General features: G+C 41.5%; 1 protein-coding gene across 2 annotated transcripts in view; it reads left to right on the forward strand.

Moving 5' to 3' along the window:
• The window catches only part of olfm3a (olfactomedin 3a), a 57,922-nt gene that overhangs the window by 5,189 nt on the left and 31,817 nt on the right, over nt 1–20,916 (forward strand). The window contains exons 2-3 of one of the 2 annotated variants that reach the window (XM_050056165.1): nt 3,147–3,225; nt 5,262–5,401. The gene's annotated coding sequence lies outside the window, so the exon portion shown is untranslated. The remainder of the gene's footprint in view (nt 1–3,146; nt 3,226–5,261; nt 5,402–20,916) is intronic. The other variant, XM_050056167.1, reaches the window with a different exon arrangement.

The raw sequence follows: 20,916 nt of genomic DNA on the forward strand, positions 1-20,916 counted from the left end.
GACTGAACTACCTCTGCATTTACAAAACTGGTATAGACACCATTCTCTTTTAAAATTTCTAAAAGAAACACAATAGAAAAAAATAAAGAAAGAGATAAAGCACCCAACCCACCAATCATAGATGCCAAAAACAAAATCAAAGGATCCTACATTAAATTGGAAACAAGAATCTGCAAATAGCATCACACTGTTATCTTCTCCACATGTTGAATAAAGGTTGCCAGATGGCATTAAATAAACTTACCTGCTTATTTCTAATATATCTGATCCTCTTTACCTGAAGAGCACTGACATTATCATCAAGCCACATATTCACATTAGGGATATCTTTACCCTTCCACAACATCAGCAAACATTCCTTAGCTGACATAAGGACTTTAACTACATTTTGCTGATAAGATTAAGTTTTACTACTTGAGTACTACTTCTACTGTCAAGGCCAGACCTATTTCCAGACTTTGTTGTAGTGCTGTGCCAGCTCTGGAGAAACGTCTGACTCAACCCATCATAATTCCTCACAAAGGGGAAAAATGCTCTGAGTTGTGTGTGTTTCTTCAAACCAATCACAAATGTTTTGGGTGGCGCTAAGCCCAGGATGCTCTTGCAAAATACTTTCAGGAGGGAACTTGTTTGGTGGGACATTTGCACGTGGGGAGGTGACCAAATGTCACCATAGAAAGTTACTTATTGTTATTTCAGACAGCTGTGTTCTGGTCACTTTGAAAAAGCCTCTAAGGCAGCATTATACACGAAGTATCTACTCACTGTGTAAACTGCTCCTGAAACCTCTCAGCATTTAGTGCATCAATATTAGTTGTGCAAAGTCATCTAGAGGGCCGGATTGGACCTTTTGGCAGGAGAAATGTACAATGCCAACATTTCCTTCTCGCAACTGTGCTGCTGAAACAACTTTCTAATGTGTTTCTGCCTGTACGCCCAGTCCACATGCTGTGAGTCAGACTACTACCTGAGTAATGTTTCAATGTATGACTGTTCCTTGAAATTACACAGTGTAGTATTGGAGCTTTTACTCAAGTAAAAGATCTGAACACCACTGAATAGCTGCAAGAATAAAGGAAATCTAAGAGAAGATATCCCATCCACTGTTTCCTCCTAAATGATGCTCCTCTGTTGTCACAGCCATGAGAAATTTGTTTCCTCCGAGACAAGTGAGAAAGAATGTTCTATACAAGGTCACACATATCGACCTGCCTCTGATGGATTTGATATTTAGCCCACATCTCCTCTACAGCCTTATTCACATCACGGCCATTTGAAGTCCTGTCACACTCAGAGAGGGAAAATATTCTACCTGGGAGATTGGCATTTTCATTTGGAAATAAACTATATGCCGGCAAAGTGCTGTCGTCATTTTGGAGCACTCACATTATGTCCAGACCCTCTTTATTTTTCACCACTGTTGAAAATGATTAGCATATCTGGTTCCCATTACTAGTTTTTTCTTTTTTTTATTCATTGAAAATGTGTTATCTGCAGAACAGGTGACCTTAGCATCAAATTCTGAAATAATAACATAGTACTGCGTTATTATATCGCAGCTTTACTCTGCAGCTTCACAACCAGCTCCCATTTATCTGACTCTCATTATGGATCCATATTAGATTCATAAATGTACACAGAACAGTCAGTTCTGGCATCAGATGTAGTTAGAGGCGATTGTTGTGCACCTTTATTTGACCAGGCGCTGGAATACTTATGTGAGCTAAACCCCTTATTTGAGCTGAAAATGATGATGTCACACATCAGTGGTCTAATCCCGTTAGCTGAAACAGCCCACCATGCAGCACAATGTGGTCTGTGTCCCACAATGCCTCACTGTACACTGGGCCTCAATGTGTATGGGACCTGATAGCGCAGGGGGGACCGAGTCACCAAGTCACAAGTAACTCTCAAGTCGTGGCACTCACATCCCAAGACAAGTCCTAAATCAAGATAAGTCAGCACTGAGTCAAGCCCCAATTCAAGTTAAGACAAGCAAGTCCTGAATCAAGTTGCAAGTCAAGACTAAGAAGTCCTAAGTCAAGTCCCAAATCAAGATAAACAAGTCCTGAGTCAGGACGCAAGTCAAGACTGACAAGCCCTAAGTCATGTCCCAAGTTAAGACAAGCATGTCCTGAATCAAGTCGCAAGTCAAGCCTGACAAGCCCTAAGTCATGTCCAAAATTAAGACAAACATGTCCTGAATCAAGTCGCAAGTCAAGCCTGACAAGCCCTAAGTCATGTCCCAAGTTAAGACAAGCATGTCCTGAATCAAGTCGCAAGTCAAGACTGACAAGCCCATAGTCCTGTCCCAAGTCAAGTCTGAAGTCAAGATAAGAAAAATTCTGGGTCAAGTCACAAGTCAAGACTGACAAGTTTGAAGTCAAGAAAAGCAAGTCTTGAGTCAAGTCACAAGTCAAGACTAACAAGTCCCAAGTGAATTCCCAGGTTAAGACAAGCAAGTCCTGGGTCAAGTTGCAAGTCAAGACTGATAAGCCCCAAGTCAAGTCCCAAGACTCAAGTTCAGTTCCAACTTGAGAGGAGCAAGTCCTGAGTCAAGTCCCAAGTCAAGACCCAAGTCAAGACTGACAAATCTCCAGTTAAGTCACAAGTTCAGACAATCAAGTGCTGAGTCATGTTGCATGTCAAAACTTACAAGTCCCAAGTTAAGTCCCAAGTAAAGCCAAGGGAGTCCTGAGTTAAACTGTAAACCTCAAGTCAAGTCCCAAGTCAAATCTCAAGTCAAGAAATTCAAGTCTCGAATCAAGACCCAACTCAAGACTGACAAGTCTCAAGTTAAGTCTCATGTTAAGACGAGCAAGTCTTGAGTCAAGCTGCAAGTCAAGACTGACAAGTCCTAAGTCAAGTCCCAAGTCCTAAACTGAGTCCTAAACAAGTCATAATGTGCTCTTCACCACATGTAATGCAGTTTTAACAACATTATAAATATATATCAAATTTAGAAAAAAATTATGATGCTTTTTAATATTTGCACTTAGAAGTTAAAACAAGTTCGTTGGAAGTTGTTGTGTCTCTTGTGTGTAATTTTCAACCAGCACATTGTGCATACTGCAATTTATTTTTATTGACAACCACATAGTTTTTGTATGTAAATGAAATTATATTCTGAACATTTTTTTCAACAGGTGCTCAGTAATGTAATGTCAGTCCCTCATGGTTCTCTCCCGCAACTCGACTGGATGCTGTGAGATTGGTTCAAACAAAGTGAGTCTGGGGAATTAAGTGTGGACTTGCCATGGACAAATAGTGTTAATGTTACGTAGTTGATTCAAGAAATGAAGGGACATTAACTGATTCATGGCACACTTTAAAAAAAACAAAAAACAACTCGTACTCTTTGGGGGAAGGGGATTTTCAAATCAAAAGCCTCAAGTCCAAGTAAAGTCACGAGTCATTGCTGTTAAAGTCCAAACTGAGTTGTAAGTCTTTTTTCAAGTAGACTCTAAAGTCATCAGATTTGTGACTTGAGTCTGACTCGAGTCCAAGTCATGTGACTTGAGTCCACACCTCTGCCTAATAATCTACAGTGTGCTGGTGGTTGAGACGTCTGCTGTTATAAGTTACTGTGCTGTGTTAGTTGGTGACACCATCACAGTAACAGTTCCTTTGAGACTAAGAGGTTGTTTTTCTCATCTGAAATGCTCACAATGCCTGATCAAATGACATGATGTAATCTAAGCTATTATCCTCATTCAGCCTCACTCCCTAACATAACAAGTCATTTATCCAGGGAAACAGTGCTCGTGTTTCTGTGACAAGAAAAAAAAAAGACTTTAGAGAACATTAACATTCTGCAATAAGGAAAGATTTCTGTTGCTGCCCTCAGCTGTTAAAAGAATCTCCTCACATTTTATATAAATTTCAAAAGTGAAGACATCATGTGTCCTCACACACCGTGAATTTCATTTAACAGCCACTTTAGCCCATGTTGATTAAAGACAGCTGCAACGAGAGGCTGAGCCCCCTAACTCTGACTGTAACTGTATTTATTGACAATAAATCCTAGCAAATGAAGACTGCCGACAGGAGCAGGGCATTTTTCTGCATTTAAATTTGAAAAACCAGGGAGGCAATTTCCCATTGAGACTGGAAATTAAAACACTCAGGGACAGCGGTAAACTGAAAGCTTCAGCTGTAGAGAGGTAAATTGACTATTATTGACCATTTGACCGTGAGCCAGCCGCGCTGACATTTTAACGGCATGTTTCAGGGGTCATTTTGCATCTGTGTGGCTCGGTTGAAGGAGGAGTTAAGCATTTCTCTCCTCGGGGCTTTGGAGAGAATGAAGTGACCCTCACCTTAATCACACGGACACACAGACGCAGAAAGAATGTGTGTGCTTGAAGCCTTGAGATAATGAAGAGATGACAGGTACTGCACGCTCCATCCTCCAGAACCAAGTTTGTATTGTATGCAAGCCAGGGCGGGCTGAAAGGGAGAGGAGAAAGGGTAAACACAGGGAAGATGATGAGTCAGTGCCGTATTAAGCTGTGATGAAGGGCATGAGATCAGGGAGGGGAAGGGACGGGCCACCAGACCCTGACTACTCAAACAAAACATTCCCCGTGAATTCCATTCAGTGTTCCCTCTGCAGCATTAGACATGCAATTGACCATTTGCTAATCCCCACTGCCATTAGTTACTGTTGCTATGCCTGTCAAGCTTTCCATTCTCACACAGTACATAATCCGGTTCATCCAGCCTGGTTTTACAGAAATATGTGAAATGACCACGACCTCTTAACACCACATTACATGGTGGTGGCACGAATATGTTAAAATTACATGCCGGCACCTTGGAAATAACGCCAGAGGAAAGTCTGTTAGGATCCTTTCAACGACGTCACACAGTGGGCAGTGGTTAATAATGCTGTGACACCATAGGTAGTATAAAGAGCAAGAAAGTATGCATAGGAAGGAAGACAAGATGTAGGATCGGTCAACAGACACAGGACTTTGAACCAGGAGACCGCAGTTTGTGTTTTGTGTGACACCCCAGGTCAGCGTTGACTTATTTAAACTTGATGCACTCATGTCATGTTACCTGACATACTGATGAAGCTCAGCGTAAGTTCAATCAGGACGACTTTCCTTATGTAATATCCATTCATAAGTCTCTCTCTATCCCACTCCCAACTATGGGTGTTCCCTCTCTTGGTTCAGACTTTGCAACGATCTCCTTCAGTCATTCATGCTGCTGCTGCCAAACTTTGAATCTGCTCTCCTCTCTGCTCCTGTCAGCTGTCATTTTAGGCAGAATCATCGCACCCTCCTCCACTTCCCTAATCTACTACATCTTAACCACCCTCCTGGAATAGATGACATCATGATGGGGTCTAATCGACAAAGACTTTTTACATTTCACACACCTCTGTGCACAGGTAAATAAACATTCTTCTCTTTCAGAACAAGTCTCTCCTGACGGAAATGATGTTACAGGGCGCTTTAACTATTTTTAGCAAAACCATCATCTCTTACAAAACCTAACTAAGTAGTTTTGGTGAACAAAACTGCAACCATTTTACAAACCTTAATCACGTGTTAAAAGCTGCGACTCCTCCAGCATATAATTTTCACATATCACATGCCACCATCACATAATACGATGTAAAGAGGTGAGATCAGGTTAGGTCAATTTTATTTATTTATTTATTTTTTTTCGAAACAATGAGCAATTATTTTCCAGTGTTGGGGGCAATCCATCCATTCATCCATTTTCATCCACTTGTCTTGGGCCGGTTTGCGGGGGCAGCAGGCCAAGCAAAGCACCCCAGATGTCCCTCTCCCTAGCAACGCTTTCCAGCTCCTCCTGCGGGACCCCAAGGCTTTCCCAGGCCAGATGAGATATGTAATCCATCCAGTGTGTTTTGGGTCTGCCTTGGGGCCTCCTACCAGTCTTTGGGGCTTAATTAAGTTTGTTTGGCCTGTTAAATGCAGTTCATGTGACACTGAAACATGTTTTGTTTTAAGTCTGTCATCATCTAACAGAATTCCTACTTAGAATTAGAATATTGTTTTGTGCCGATATGTGGACATACATGGTTTAATGTTATACTAACTGGCACTTTTGTGACAGTGCATGTCAGGTGATGCTGCGGAGTGAGGCGAAAAGATTGTAACAAGTAGTGTAACACGTCACTTTTTACAGTGAGTAATAAAGTAACGGTTAATTTCTAATGAGTAACAACCCTGACACTGTCGCTTTCACATCAGGCTTCACGTTTCTTGCCAACAGCTGTTGATTTTGTCAGCTGAAACGACAACTGACTCTAGCAGGTTTTATCAGCTACAGCTAGATAGCTAAATAAGTTAGCGTTAGCCTCACGAGTTGGTTGAAAACACAGCATATGCATTTGATGGCTACATAGCTGCTACATGATTGTGCCATTAGACTCAGACTAAAAGCCTCTGCACACCGAGTCTGTTTTTTTCAGACGCATTTTTTCATGAGTCATCCGGAAGAAGTTGTTACGCACAGTTAGTTGTGAAAATTTGCACTACGTGACAAAATGAAGAGACGCATTTCCTCCTTTAGCTCTCTCCACTGGAGTTACCTATCTGGCTGTCATCACTACCTCACCATCTTTCATTTGGCACTGCAGCTGCATGAAGGGGCGGAGCTGTCCTCCCTCTCTGTCTCCACATCCTCCTCCTCTTCATCATCATCATCCATGTGAAAATTACTCTCTGACCTGTTGAAAGTGAGCTGTCTGAGTCATTAAATGATTCTGTGGGCCCTGTTCCTTCTGTTTTGTCCTGGCTGTGTCCCACTGCCACATTTTCCTCACTGATTCTTGGCCAAACGTCTCTAAAGACTCTTGATGGATGCGAAAAATGCAGGAAGTCAAACCTGTTCTGGAAATTTTAAAGGTGGGGAGTCGTATTTATAGTTAGACATGTGACAATCAGTGTGCAAAGGCCTTAAGGCTTTATGTTCACGCAAATAGTCAGCACATCACCAGATGATGATCAATGCAGAAAATAAGTATCAGTTATGTTCTTTTACTGCAGCACCAGGCTGGCAGTGTAGAGCTTGTTAGGCCCAGTGTTATAATACAGATGGGAATGTAAGACAAACCGCTAACTTTAGCCAACACTCTGATCTAGCAACATCCAGGACTGGCTTCCACACAGTGGGAGAAATATTGTTTAACAGTTGATTTGCCAGTTGTGATGGGGTCTTTTTTTATTTTGATCCCACTAAAATGTAACTGTCTGTGGGGTAATAACATAAATATTATTTTCTGCTGTCTTAGAGGCTTCTCCTCCTTGACAAGAATATGAAAACTGAGAACAGGTAGATGGGTACTTATTGTGTACCGATTCAGAATAACAAGTAACAAGTAAGAAAATTGCTGCTGTGTAAATTAAAGTCTCAAACAGTGCTGTCTCACAAAACTTAAAATTCATTACATTTTTTTTGTTGTTGAACAAAATTACAACAGAGTCGGAGCAAATATTCATCAAATCATCATTAGAGTAATCAACAGAAATGAGGGATTTAATTAACATAAAAAGTCGATGTTAACAGTTTCCTGTTCACCTTGTTGACCATACTCTCCACAGTCATGACCTTAATCTCCATATGAAGATTAAGGTGCTTTTAATAAACTCACAAATATCAGTATCAGCCCTGAAAAATAGCTTGAGTCTTAACGGAAACATCTAGCCTTGAATAACCTTAGTGTTTGAGATTTGATCAGCATGTGATAATCAATATGTGCCAGGAGCCATTTTGGGAGATGAAATGTTGTAATTTACTCTGCTGTTGTTGTCTCATTCTATCTCGGCCTACTTCTTCTTCACTTAATGATTTCCTCTGGTCTCCCAGAAGGACTTTCAGCAATCCCCACAGAATAGGCCTCAACTTGTTGCATCCAGTGTTTGATTAAAAAGTGTTTGTGGCGAGAGCAGGAGTGCTGCTGGTGATAGTACAAACAAGTAAATGAGGATTTTTGTGGGTATGAAGCAGAAACACTCCTCACTGCCTTTAGGTTGGCACAGGAGGTAAGAATTGGATGCCTAATATACAGTCCATTAGTGTTAGACTGATATATGAGGCTAATATTGGACCATTAACTGCTGCCTGTGAGTCAGTTATTCAGAGTCACCAGTGAGTGTCATTGAAGGCTAGAGGAAGCTTCAATACAAAAATGTTTGTAATTTCCAAAACATGAACTTTTGCTGAACCTAATAATGCAGGAGCACTATGATTCAGCCATTGTTCAGCATGGACAGGCTGACATTTCCCCAAGTCTTCTCAGTCATGCAGGAAGGTAGTAAGATTGTTTTTCTTCACACACCTCTGCAGCATAAAGTTTTTCATGTCAAAAGAAGAGCAAAACAGTATCATGGAGAGATAAGTGACCTGAGGAGAAGACACGTCAGAAAGGAGTGACACACGATAAAAGACAAGTATCTTACATTTGCTGTGATCACTCAGTCTATTGTGACTTATTCAGCACCACTGTTGAGCCAGTCAGTGTGAAAATCCAACACATTCTCACTCCGACCTCGTCACATATTAACGTGTTTGGTCATGGACTTTCCATGTCCACATACGACGTCCAAGGTACCCTGGGTGTGTTGGTTGTTGACGTTCTGGGACATCGTGTCAAGTTCTGCCTATTACACGCATTGTCTTCTTTCAAGATACGCCTCAGTTTGCACAGGAAATTTAACGATTACATACAGTCTCTTTCAAAATAAAAGCACAAGTCGATACAACACTGCAAATTGATGTTTTTTCCCTCAACAACAAACACATGGTTGGGTTTAGGCAACAAAAACTCGTTGTTAGGTTTAGGAAAAAAGAACAGGGTTTGGCTTTAGAATTTTACGGGACACAAACATCGGTCTCTCGGGTGAAAGTCGTGTTTGTTGGACCCATCCACCACCACTCCTGCTCGCCCCACTTGGATATTCATCGCCTTAACTTTCGTCCTTGTCCCACCGCGTTTCCTCCTGATGCCGCTGGGCGGCGTGAAACTAAAACGGCATCCGGACGCGTATCATGCTGACGTTAAAGGATGCCTTTTTTTGTTGGTCTCTGACGCTGCAACTCACTGCTCAAGCGCTGGATTTCGACGACTTTGGAGTGAGACTGGGCTAGAAAGTCATCATCAGTAGTCAGTGTTTTTCGGACCAATATTTCTTAAAGTGTTATACTAATTTTAGTGTTCGTCAGCAATGTCCCTTGTACTTGTTTCACCCTGAAACCTGCAGTGCTTAGATGCCTGAAAGAAGTAAAGAGTGTAACATGGGTGTTCATTTATTCTTTGAACCCACTGGTTATCGATCTGATGATGATTTAGCCTCCAGGGGCAATAGCCAATATTTTGGGGGTTTTGGTGTAGTCAGCCAACCTGTTCTTACTCCAAACTTGTCAAATAACAACCTTTAGTCATCGTAACTTGGCATCTGATACTGACACACCGAGGCACCCTTTGGCCTTTGTATGAGATGCACAGGGCCATGTCATTATTAGACGCACAGAGCAACTGATGTTGTATAAAGAGCAAGAAAGCCCAGGTACGAGGAGTTCGGGAGGAAGGATGGGTCAAACAAACACAGGACCTTCACCCAGGAGACTGTTGTTTTTATCCTGTGTGAAACCAGAAGTCAATGTTGAGTTATTTCATCTACTCACTGAGCTGTGAAAAATCTGACATGATCATCATTTCTCCCAAATCTCTCACCAAAACCACTCACAACTTCTGCCTCACCATTGATAACTTCACTCTGCATTCCTCCCCACATAGTTATTTTTCGACAGCAACCTCTGCTGCCTTCTTCCACCTAAAAAACATAGCTGATCTCCGCCCATCGCTCTCCCCCTCTGCTGCCGAAACTCTCACCCATGTTTTCATCACTTTCAGAATTGACTACTGTTAAAGCATTCTTCATGGTACATCATCCAAAGTCCTAAATAAACTCTGATACAATCCAGAGCTCTGCTGCCTGTCTGCTCACCCATTCCCGCTCCTGCCATCACATCACCTCTGTCCTCCAGAATCTCTGCTGGCTTCCCGTCCCACAACACATCCAATTCAAAGTTCCTCTTATCACTCATAAAGCCCCCCATAACCAGGCCCCCTCCTACCTCATCTACCTGCTTTACCGCCACCCTTCTTCCAACAGTCTCTACTCCTCTGATGCTAACCTTCTGACTTCACCACTCAGGACCAAGCACCCGACCTGGGGCGACAGAGCCTTCTCCATAACCGCCCCCTCCCTCTGGAACTCTGTCCTCAAACACATTCGAGACTGCACCGACCTCTTCCGATTTAAATCACTCCTCAAAACTCATCTTTTCGAACAGCTTTTAATGTGTGAATGATGTTATGTGTATTTTACGGTATTCTATTTATGATCATTTTTAATTAAAGTGTCTTTGAGTACCCTGACACGTCCAAACTGGCACTAAAGGAGTATCTATAGCGTCACAGTGTTATACATGGAACCACTGACCAAATGCCTTCATTTGACGAGTTGGGAGAATGTGTTGAGCATTCAGACAAGGGATAATGGATATCCAGGCTCTTCTGTGTGCTGGTCATTGTTCACAGTCTGATCAGCAACTTGAGACACAGAGAGACAGGGTGTTTTAGATTCACACTGCATTTGGGCTAATCTCTATAAACAGATCTCTGTATATGAATGCAGATAAATCAAAAAGCTAATAAAAAGCTAAATTGTTGCCAAAAGATAACTGATAATCAGTATCAAGATTGCATTTTGGCCAATATGTCCTGTCTCCACACAAACTGTTTACCTGCATGATGCCAAAATCTTGTCCCATTGGCCACATGCTCTGTGTTCATATGCAGATATCTGTTCATACGGATTAGTGTAGACTCGACATTTTGGAAACTTTGGAGACTATAGTTGGTGGTGCCATTAACACGTGTCTCGTGTGTGTGCAAAGGCTTCCTGCAAGTGCCCCTCATGTCTTGGTCTCCTGTCTGTGTCCGACCCCCCACCCAGCATGCTTGCCCCCTTTTTATGGGGTTCACACTGGCAGGCCAGCCCAGGTCGGTTGGTTGAGAACACATTATGCAAAAGCCTTCTGAATGAGGTTAAACCCACAGAGCACTATTAAAAAGCTCTTCTTGTCTTCATTTAGCCTGAATTATAAGACATAATGGCAACTATACTTCAAGTCTTCCAATTTAGCATTTATAATTAGTATACAAACATTTAATATATGGCTTATAACACAGTTCAGTGGAGCTGTGAACAGAATTTTAATGTTTTAAAGTGTTTGTTTAGTGTTTCTGAAGATATATTTTATATGATTACACGTGTTTTACCATTATTACCATTTCTATTATTTGTTTATGCAGCTCCTCCACATGCCCACATGAGGAGTTATAGTCATTTACAAATACATTGAACACTTAAATCTGCTTACAACTACATAACAGCCTGTTATAAATCATTATCATGTTTATATACTGCTTATACGCGATAAAAGTAAAGAGTTAATGACAAGTATTGCTTTTAAGTCTTGTTTTGATTGTTATTTTTCCACAATGAATTATAAAACTGTATTAATTCATTAACTAAATGATAATGAATAAAGCATTAACTCAAATTAAAGTGGGCTTAGAGAAATGTATATCTTTCCATATGCACAGTTCCTCTTATGTGATAGCAATTATTGTGCATTGTATTGCACTACAGACCTTTATTTCTAGGAAATCCACAGGGAGAATCCTGCGCTCCTCCCAGACAAACATATAAATTCATTACAGTAGCTTAAAGAAGAGAGGAGAAAGGCTTGTTTGGTTTTCCGTTAATTGCTCGAACCCTTTGGCAAAATTAGCATAATCTTGTAAGTGCCAGATGCAAAGGCAGGATGCATTATACTCCCAAGTCTGAGCACAACTTAGCCCGTACTTTCTTAGATATCAAATGTGACTAATAAGCAAAGGCATCTTTTATTGTGGAGGAAAATAAAGAGATCTATATTTGGTTCAAACAAAGGAGTCATACTCCAGAGGCCACTCAGCTTCCAGCGTTCAAGAGGCACTTGTATAAGAGCTAATTGGTGCAGTGTACATTGTAATTAGCTGTGCGCATTGTGATGAATGTGTTGTTGTTGAAAGTTCTTGAGCTTCATTTGAAGAAGCAACACCATGTCATGAAGACTATTCAGATCCTGATCACAGATGATAATGATAGTCTTACTTCTCTAAAGTTAAGGCGGTGAAGTTATCTGATTCAAGATACGGCAAAACTTCCAGTGGAGAGGTTGCATACTGTACCATGTACCACCACTGTTATCAGTGTGCACAGTATCAAAAATGGAAAAAAAAATGGACTCCAGCCATCTTTCATTTATAATCTACACCTGTGCTTTTCAGTCATCTGTGAAAGAGGAACATCGTATTTATCCTTGAAGGCCATGCTCACCCCTGCTGAACCCACACAGGTGAATTTGTTGTTAGCTGATAAGATCACTTTCAGAACTTGTCTGGGCAAGTAAAAACTGTGCCTGACTGACGTCTCCCTCCTGTTAGCTTTGTTTCACTCATTAGTGACAAATTGCACCTTTATCATTGCTTCCATTTGGCCAAGCAAGTGTGCCACTTGTTATGTTGAATCCGCAGGTGGTAGAGATGTAATCTTCTTACTGCTTTCAAGTGTTGACAGACACCGTACAGTACGGTTTTCAGCCCTAACAAGCCACGTAAAACGTATTTATCGTTAATGATTCTCGGAGGCATGGTATGTGTTTAACATGCTACACAGGGCCAACAATTAAGGCAGGCGTGTACTGCTGGAAACAACGTTTTGGAGGGCACCCATTCTTATTAGTACATGGAGTCACATAATTGAAAGGCGTCCTCACCCACCTTCAACCTGAGCAGGTCTAATCAGCAAGAAGAAAACATGTAGCAGAAAAGCGATGGCAGGGCGCTGGGGAGCACTTCATCCAAGCGCTTCGTGAAAAGTGCTATTTTTAATGAAGCACTGTACATAGGTGTTGTGTCTATGACCACAATATCCTGACATAGGGTTTACTACATAGTTAGCAACAATCTTACAACAGTTAAATCAGGAGAGACAGAAGAATGAAGTAAAGATAATATTTAATCTGTATTCGGATTGAACAGAAGTCAAATTGGAAGTGGGTGTGGCTTTAACTGGAAATGGATGGAGGTTAATATTTTAAGGCTGAATTTGATTTGAGTTGATCAGATGTTGATATATTTATTATTCATCAGAAAACTATTTACAGAACAAACTCAGGATTGAGCTTCAGGTCGTTTTTTTAACGACCTGAAGATTCATAGGTTGAACACAGCCATCCACGTGTGGATCATTCTTCATCACGAGTACTGATATTGTCACATTTTACTCCATCAGAACAGTGCACAAGTGAGGTAGGTGACCTCATAAAAAGGCAGCAACCAAGCACCAGACCTTAAGCAGCATGCATCCAAGAAGTAGCTATGAAAATCTCAGACACATCGCCGAAAAAAAAAGTAAATACAGTGCGGCAAAATGCCAAGCTGAGTGAATCTGGGCAATCTTTCACTTTCACTAAAATAGCTTTACAAGTACCTTTAATGATGCCTTAGCACATTCTACAAATCACTGCCAAGAGCTGTTCATGCACATTACTGACGTCAGCCGTCGTCAGAAATGTGCATCACCCCTGAGCTCACAGAGTGCATGTAAGTACTTGCACAATAGAATAAAAATAATGCAGGGAAACGTCCGCCAAGAAACCAGTCCTTCAGCACCACAAGTGGTCAAACAGTCCACAGGGTACCGACAATTAGCTGAATTTACAATCAAATGTGTTATTTTAAAAAATAACGTTATGGCAGTACCGTGCTGTTCAGACCCACCAGCAACTGCAAAATGACAAAAGACCCCCTCATGTTGAATGTGCTGTTTCTTCACCTCTGTTTTTTTTGTACCACCAAATACCACTTGATGTTGCTGAGCAACTAATGCCAAAAAAGAGCAAGGGGGAGAATGAAAAAGGAATAACACAGCAGAGGGAATGACAGAGGAAGGACGATACAGCAATAGCACATAACGTTTTTTTAGATGAGTCGAGCAAAAGGGCAGGAATGCAATTCTGGAACAGAGAAGACAGAGAAAAGAGGGGATGAGGAGTAAGCAGTAATGGAGCAATTTTAATACAAATTGGAGATTGATCTTTCAGCGTTGTTCAGCTCAGACATAAAAAACATGAAACACATGCATAACTTTTCCGAGGAGCTGTGGATGGCAAACAAATGTTGGTCTGCCTCTTTATGTTGGCTGAAGAAGAGGAGAGGGGCTCAAGAAACTGGAGTGCCATCAGTTACATATGGTATAACAGGACGATCATATACTTTACATACGTATACATACATGTTTAGTGCCATTGTAGGGACATGTCTTTGTGTGTGTGTTTGTGTGTGTGTGCAGGGGGTCAGTGGTCAAGTGTTCATCTTCCGCAGTTTTCTACAGGGATGATTGTTCATTGTTGTCTCGATGCATTTCATCCTGTCTAATGTTGTCCTCTATGATGCGCCTGTAATGACATGCTGATGTAAAATGGGAGCCTGTGTGCCAGTTTTATTGCCTTGATCTGTATTAACTGTAGGCGGAAACTGTGTATGAAGAGTGTCAGATGCAGGACAAGTAAACTTTGGTCTGTGCTCAGCTTTTTGTTCCATGATTACAATGTTACTCAAAGGAAAATTGCCTCCTGGCCTTTTTGCTTTAAGCGTAAGAAACGTAACCAGGGTATGCTCCCTATTGGGATATTGTCATGCTTCATGTCACAGCAGAGCTGCACTCAGGCCACTCAAGTGCAAACCTCACATTAAACCACCTAAGAAGTGCCCCCCAGGTGCCTCTTTACTTGCCTCAAATACCCCTCTTGTTTGCACGAGTGCTACTCTGGTGTGACCTTTTGCCAAAAGCTTATAGCAGATGACACCCTAACTCATCTGAAGGGGCATCGTGAGGGAACTCTTAATTCATGCTTCATTTTGGCCACCATGTCATGTTTGTGTATCTCTGTACTCAACCTATACTTATTTTATCATGCATGCACACTCCCAACCTAACTGGGGCCCCTTTTCCATTGTTGCCCATGCCCCTCAACACACTTTGCACACCACTGTTTGTATTTACTTTAAGTCTTTCAACACTTTTTCAATGTCAAAATATATTGTCAGGGTGTTTTTTCTTTAGTTCTTGTGGATGCTTTCAGACAGTCTGTCTGCGGTGGCCCATTGCTTTCATGCTACTGTCTGGAAATGAGGAGGTGGACATGTTTTTTTTCAAATGCTTTACCTTTGTGTGATTTATTTATTTATTACCGTTCTAAGGAGGGGATTAAGGCTGATGTGTTGGGGGATGGCACCGCACATTAAGCCTGGCTGATCTGCTGTATGATGCTGCACTTGTAGCTTTGTCACTGAGGATTGTGTCCTCGTGTGGTTAGTGGTCTGCGGAATTTCTTCCGCGTTTCCTGTTGGTGACAGTGAGCTGTATCTTACAATACTGCTTGTTTAAGAAGTGTTTGATTGTGATTGGGCTTCGGTGGAACACTGGAGTTATTGTTCCTCCTCCTTCTCTGGCTTTGTGGAGGATTTGGCACGGTGCAGTTTGGTTGCTTGTTGCTCAGGCTCTCTCAGATGTTTTGCAGCTTTGTGTGTTTCTTGAGATTTGCAACTTTTGAAAGAAGAGCAAGATAAAACCAGGACATAAAAAGTGAATAAAATAAAACTCTCAATACTTAATCATAAATATAAGTTTTTGGATAATCTTATATTTTTTCACCTGTCGTAATAACTGTGAAACCGGTTTTGTCGATGATGCTGCAGTACAGTATAACACGCAAATCTGTCACATGTAGCATGTGGCATGTGTCACCACTAGGGCTGCCCCCTAATAGTCAACCATATGTTAGTCAACCAGAAAGGTCATTAGTTGTCAAGATTTCATTGGTTGCTTAGTCGCAGAAACAAAAAACCTCTATTAGGAGCTGTGCCTTGTCAAAATAAATCAAAGCGTGTATGACTGGATCATGTTGGAATTTAATTTGAAAGGACAGACACAGGAAGTGTCCACGCTCAGCAGTCAGACAGGAGTCAGGTTAATTTCCAGGGCTGGTACCTGCGGTTATTCCACAGGCTAGTTAATAACATGTCGGGCAGGAAATCCAAAGTGTGGGATCATTTTGAGAAGGTGAAGGACGAACCCAAGGTGATATGTAAACTCATCTTCATTGGTCGACTACAAACATGACGTATCAAATGAAACATGGAAGTAGCTACATGCCCATTAGCCCACAGCGTCATTAACAGGCAGCTCGCTCAGTGTGTGACGTGCACTTGTTTTTTTTTTTGTTTGTTTTGTATTTCTCTGTAATGTAGCACAGTGTTAACAATGTTACTTTCTCACACCTTCAACTCAAACCATTGTGTTCCCCCGCCCAAAATAAATCATTTGATAATTAAATTAATATCGTAAACATGCGGGCGACTAGTCGACTAATGGCCCTAAATGATGACTATTGGTTGACTAGGAAAATTCTTAGTTGGGGGCAGCCCTAGTCACCATTATGACTTATTTTTGTAACTTCAGCAAAGAAAAAAAAATATTTTAGTGCGTTTTTGGGGGAGATTTTACTATATTTGGTCAAATCCGCAATAAAACCTGCCTTTAATAACCACTAACCCATCACCAATAACAGATAGACAGAATTTATCATAGATTGTGGATCTGTCTTTGTTTGTGAACCATTACATCAGTGCCCCACATCTCAGCTTAAGGAGCTTTTCAGTTACCCTGGCAGCTTTGTAGTGCTTGTTATATGAAGGTAGGGTTAGCAGCCTTTCCTTGAACAAGCTAAGAGCGGATGAAACCCATTCAACAGTGAACTGAAGTGTTTCTTTTTCCACTATCTGCTTCTTCAAAGTCTCTTCACAGATACTGGCTACCTCAGGGGATATGTAAAGATTCATTAAACAGTCACACAGCTCATTAACATGAGTGACAAGTGTTGAAGTGTAATCTTGTCCAAATGTAGGGGAGGAAGGAGAGGCAAAGGTTATGGTGACAACAAGAGTATTTGGGCTGATGCTCATGCTTCCACTCAGCTTTGTGTGTTGTTGTCATGAACTCAACAGATAATAAACTACAGTAAAGAGCCCCTCATGTTTGGCAAATGCTACAGGGAGCTCGGCCACTGGAAGACAATACTCTGACTGGCATTGGTGATCTTGTTTACCAAGACTCTGACTGACCACCTCGTGACACATTTCTACTCCCCAGACAACTCATTAGATGACCTCTGGCCAAATGAATGCACATGCCACTTCCCACATACACACGCTTACACTGCTTATCAGTGAGTGATGCATTAACCTTTAACCACCAGCTCGTGTGTGATAATCAGGCAAATGCACAGCAATCGCCAGAATAAATGTTGGCATTGTACATTCCTGCAAACCCTGGATATGTAACATTTGTATATTATTATGTTGCAGATATGTTGAAACTAGGGCCTTGAAGTGATTAAAAACATTAGTCTAATTAATCAAGTGAATTTTGGCAGATGTGTCATAAAGCTGCAGGATTTTGGACACCCCTGTTGTCCTCTACCACCGAAACTGGTCTGCAATCTAAGCCCAGTCTCACTCCAGAGTCGTGCAAATCTGGCGCTTGAGCAGTGACTTGCGGCGTCTGTAAGCAATGCAAAAAGGCGTCCGTTAACGTTGGCATGATAGGCGGCCGGTTGCTGTTATAGTTTAATGGTGCCTGGCAGTGTCAGGGGGAAACACGGCGAGACAAGGACAAAAGTTAAGGTGGTGAAAGTGCGACTGTGGCAGGCAGGGGTGGTTGTGTATGAGTCCACCAAACACGGACTTTCACCCAGGAGAGCGGTGCTCGCATCCCCTAAGATTCTTCCTAAACCCAGCGTAGTGCCTTTATTTTGAAAGAGACTGTTCATAAATTTTCAATTTCCTGTGAAAACAGAAGTGTATTTTGAAAGAAGACAATGTATATAACAGGCAGAGCTTGACACGGCGTTCCAGAAGGTCAACAGCCAACACACCCATGGTACCTTGCACGTCATATTTAGACGTATAAATTCCATGACCAAGCGTCAATATGTGACGAGGTCAGAGTGAGAATGTGTTGGCAATCCATTTTGCAAGTTAGTCGGTCACAGGTAGACTTACTCAGCTTGAATGCTAGGTCGAGTGTGGCTTGACGAGGCTGACAGCTAGCGCTAGCATCATATGCTGTGCTAGCTCAGACCTCTGGGTTTGGTGCTAAATGTTTAACGTTGAGGTGATATTTCAGGCTTGCATTACTCCAGTGAATGAAAATGTATTACCCTGGCAATTGCAGAGAATGGCGCCCCTATCAACAGTTCCATCTGGATGTTTTTTTAATTGTAAATGTTCCATTTACGGGGCCAAGCAGTGTTGTCTCGTCTGCCTCCATCATGTGACAAAGCCACCATGGCCCTCAGTGACGCACCAGGTCAAAGGACACCACGAGATGTGATTAATCAGCGTTAATTTTTTTAAACTTATTTTTTCTGTGATTAATTAATTGAAATAAACAGCCCTATAGTTGAAACATAAAGTGTTTGTTTGTTGGTCTGGAACAGTGGTCATCTGTAGTGTGGCCTCTCATCTCAACCATCCCCTCCTCCTGATGACAAGTCAGCTCTTATACAAGTAATCAGAACTACCTCACTTTAGAAATGTTTATGTGATGCGTGTGAAATGTACAAATGTAATGTCGCTGTGTTTTGCAGAAATGTACAATAACTGTCAGCTGAGCTTAAATACACATCCTTGTGCAAACATTTCAACATGTGTGCAGAGGCTCCGGTGTCGTGTGTAACTCATGTTAAATAATTGATACATGACACATCTCGGTTCTGTTATAATTTTCAGACAGTCTTTCATGGATCCAAAAGAGGCTGATAGCTCTTGAGGATACCTGAAAAGAGGCAGATGAGACAGAAAGAGAGAGAGTGAGAGTCTGACCTGTTTCGAGGTTGAAGAGAGCAGAGATGAGATGGAGGCTTTCAATTAGCAAAACAAATAGCGCCATCCAATAAATGGACCCTAATGGAGTGGTGAATAATGCAGAGGCATTATACACTGATATATATTAACAGCATTACACATAACAAACAGCAGAACCTGCACTTTTCAAACATGATCATCTGAAAGAATATAGAAATAAGCCCATTGGTCTGCTCCAGTAGAAGGTCTGTTTAATTTTAATTACTCCAACTTAACCATCTGAACTAGCTCTATTAAAACCTGCTCCATTAAGACTCCATTATGCTGGTGTGAACGGGCATTGCATCACTCCTGGACTGTGTTTTTTCCTCCTCATCTGCTGTATGGATTTAATTCCTTTTTATAATTTCATCCAAAAACTAGAGGTCACACTTGTCTAATTAACATGCACACACAGCTGTAAGCCTGTTTCTTTTTCAGTGTCAAAGTTTCCTCTTCAAACAAATGGGTCTGCGAATGGCTCTGTAGAGCTCATTGGTAAGCAGTGCTCAAAGTGGTGTATTGAAAAGCAGTTTCATTCCCTGTTGCTTTAAACTATGACAGGAGATTTGTTCTATCTGCTGTGGAGGGAACACTGTGTTGCAGTCTGCACACAGCATGCCACCTAAAACAGCAGACTGCTAAAAAACACACCAGATAAACTGCACGGATGAATAAGAAAACGCAGAAAACTCTCCTGTTAATTAAAGTTTTCAGAAACAACATGTCCCCCCACCTACTGCACGTAAAGGCTGAGTGGATGTTACTCATGGAGAAGGTTTCCCTGAGTTATGAGGGCTCCCAGTATCACATGCTCACAGAGTACAGTAAAAGAAAGCTTGGTTGCCACTTCAGTTTGCTACTCCCACACCAGCTTTGAGTATTTGTGAGTGCAACCAGACAGCAGTTGAGTGTTCCCGGTGAAAACTCAGTATTTCTACAGAACAATTTCTCCAACAAACCTCTGCTAGACAGCTTACATTTCTCCTACTCACCTTTTCTATTCCTCACTTTGCTCCTCTGCAGCGAGTTAGTACAGCTGCTGCTGGATACCCACCATAACCTACACGTCAGTCCATGATCAGCCCCCTTCGCTCCTTGGTAGCTGAAGCCCTGATGGAAATGCTGAAGTTAGCATGTAGCTATCTATGAACTACTAGGTTTAAAGGGACAGTGGTTAAGATTAGGTTAGGGGTCATGGGAGGGGTTACATGTCGTTTCTTATAATGTGATGACGTCTTCATGTGCAATGAATTATCAATAACCCTACCTTCATATAACAAGCACTACAAAGCTGCCAGGGTAATCGAAAAGCGCATTAAGCTGAGATGTGGGGCACTGACGTAATGGTTCACAAACAAAGACGGATCCACAATCTATGATAAATTCTGTGTATCTGTTATTGGTGATGGGTTAGCTGTTTATTAACGGCAGGTTTTATTGCGGATTTGACCAAATGTAGTAAAATCTCCCCCAAACACACTAAAATATTTTTTTTTCTTTGCTGAAGTTACAAAAATATTTCAGTGTGGTGAATATTGCTGCTCTATACAAAGAATTTTCCTAGTTGACCAAAAGTCGTCATTTAGTAGTCGACTAGTTGCCTGCATGTTTACGATATTAATTTAAAGGGCCAGTGTGTAATATTTGGCATGGTTTATTGTCAAATCTGAATCTGAATATTCTACCCATTAATGTGTTTATACAAGTGTATAATCGCTATAAAATAAAATTCGTTTGGTTTTCGTAGCCTTATAATTATGCTTTTGTATATATATATAGCAAGGGCCTTGCTTTAGAGAGGTCGCCATCTTGCGCCGCCATGTATGTACGGCAGACCGAGCGGA

Source organism: Epinephelus moara, chromosome 11 (assembly GCF_006386435.1).
Source record: "Epinephelus moara isolate mb chromosome 11, YSFRI_EMoa_1.0, whole genome shotgun sequence".
NCBI lineage: Eukaryota > Metazoa > Chordata > Actinopteri > Perciformes > Serranidae > Epinephelus > Epinephelus moara.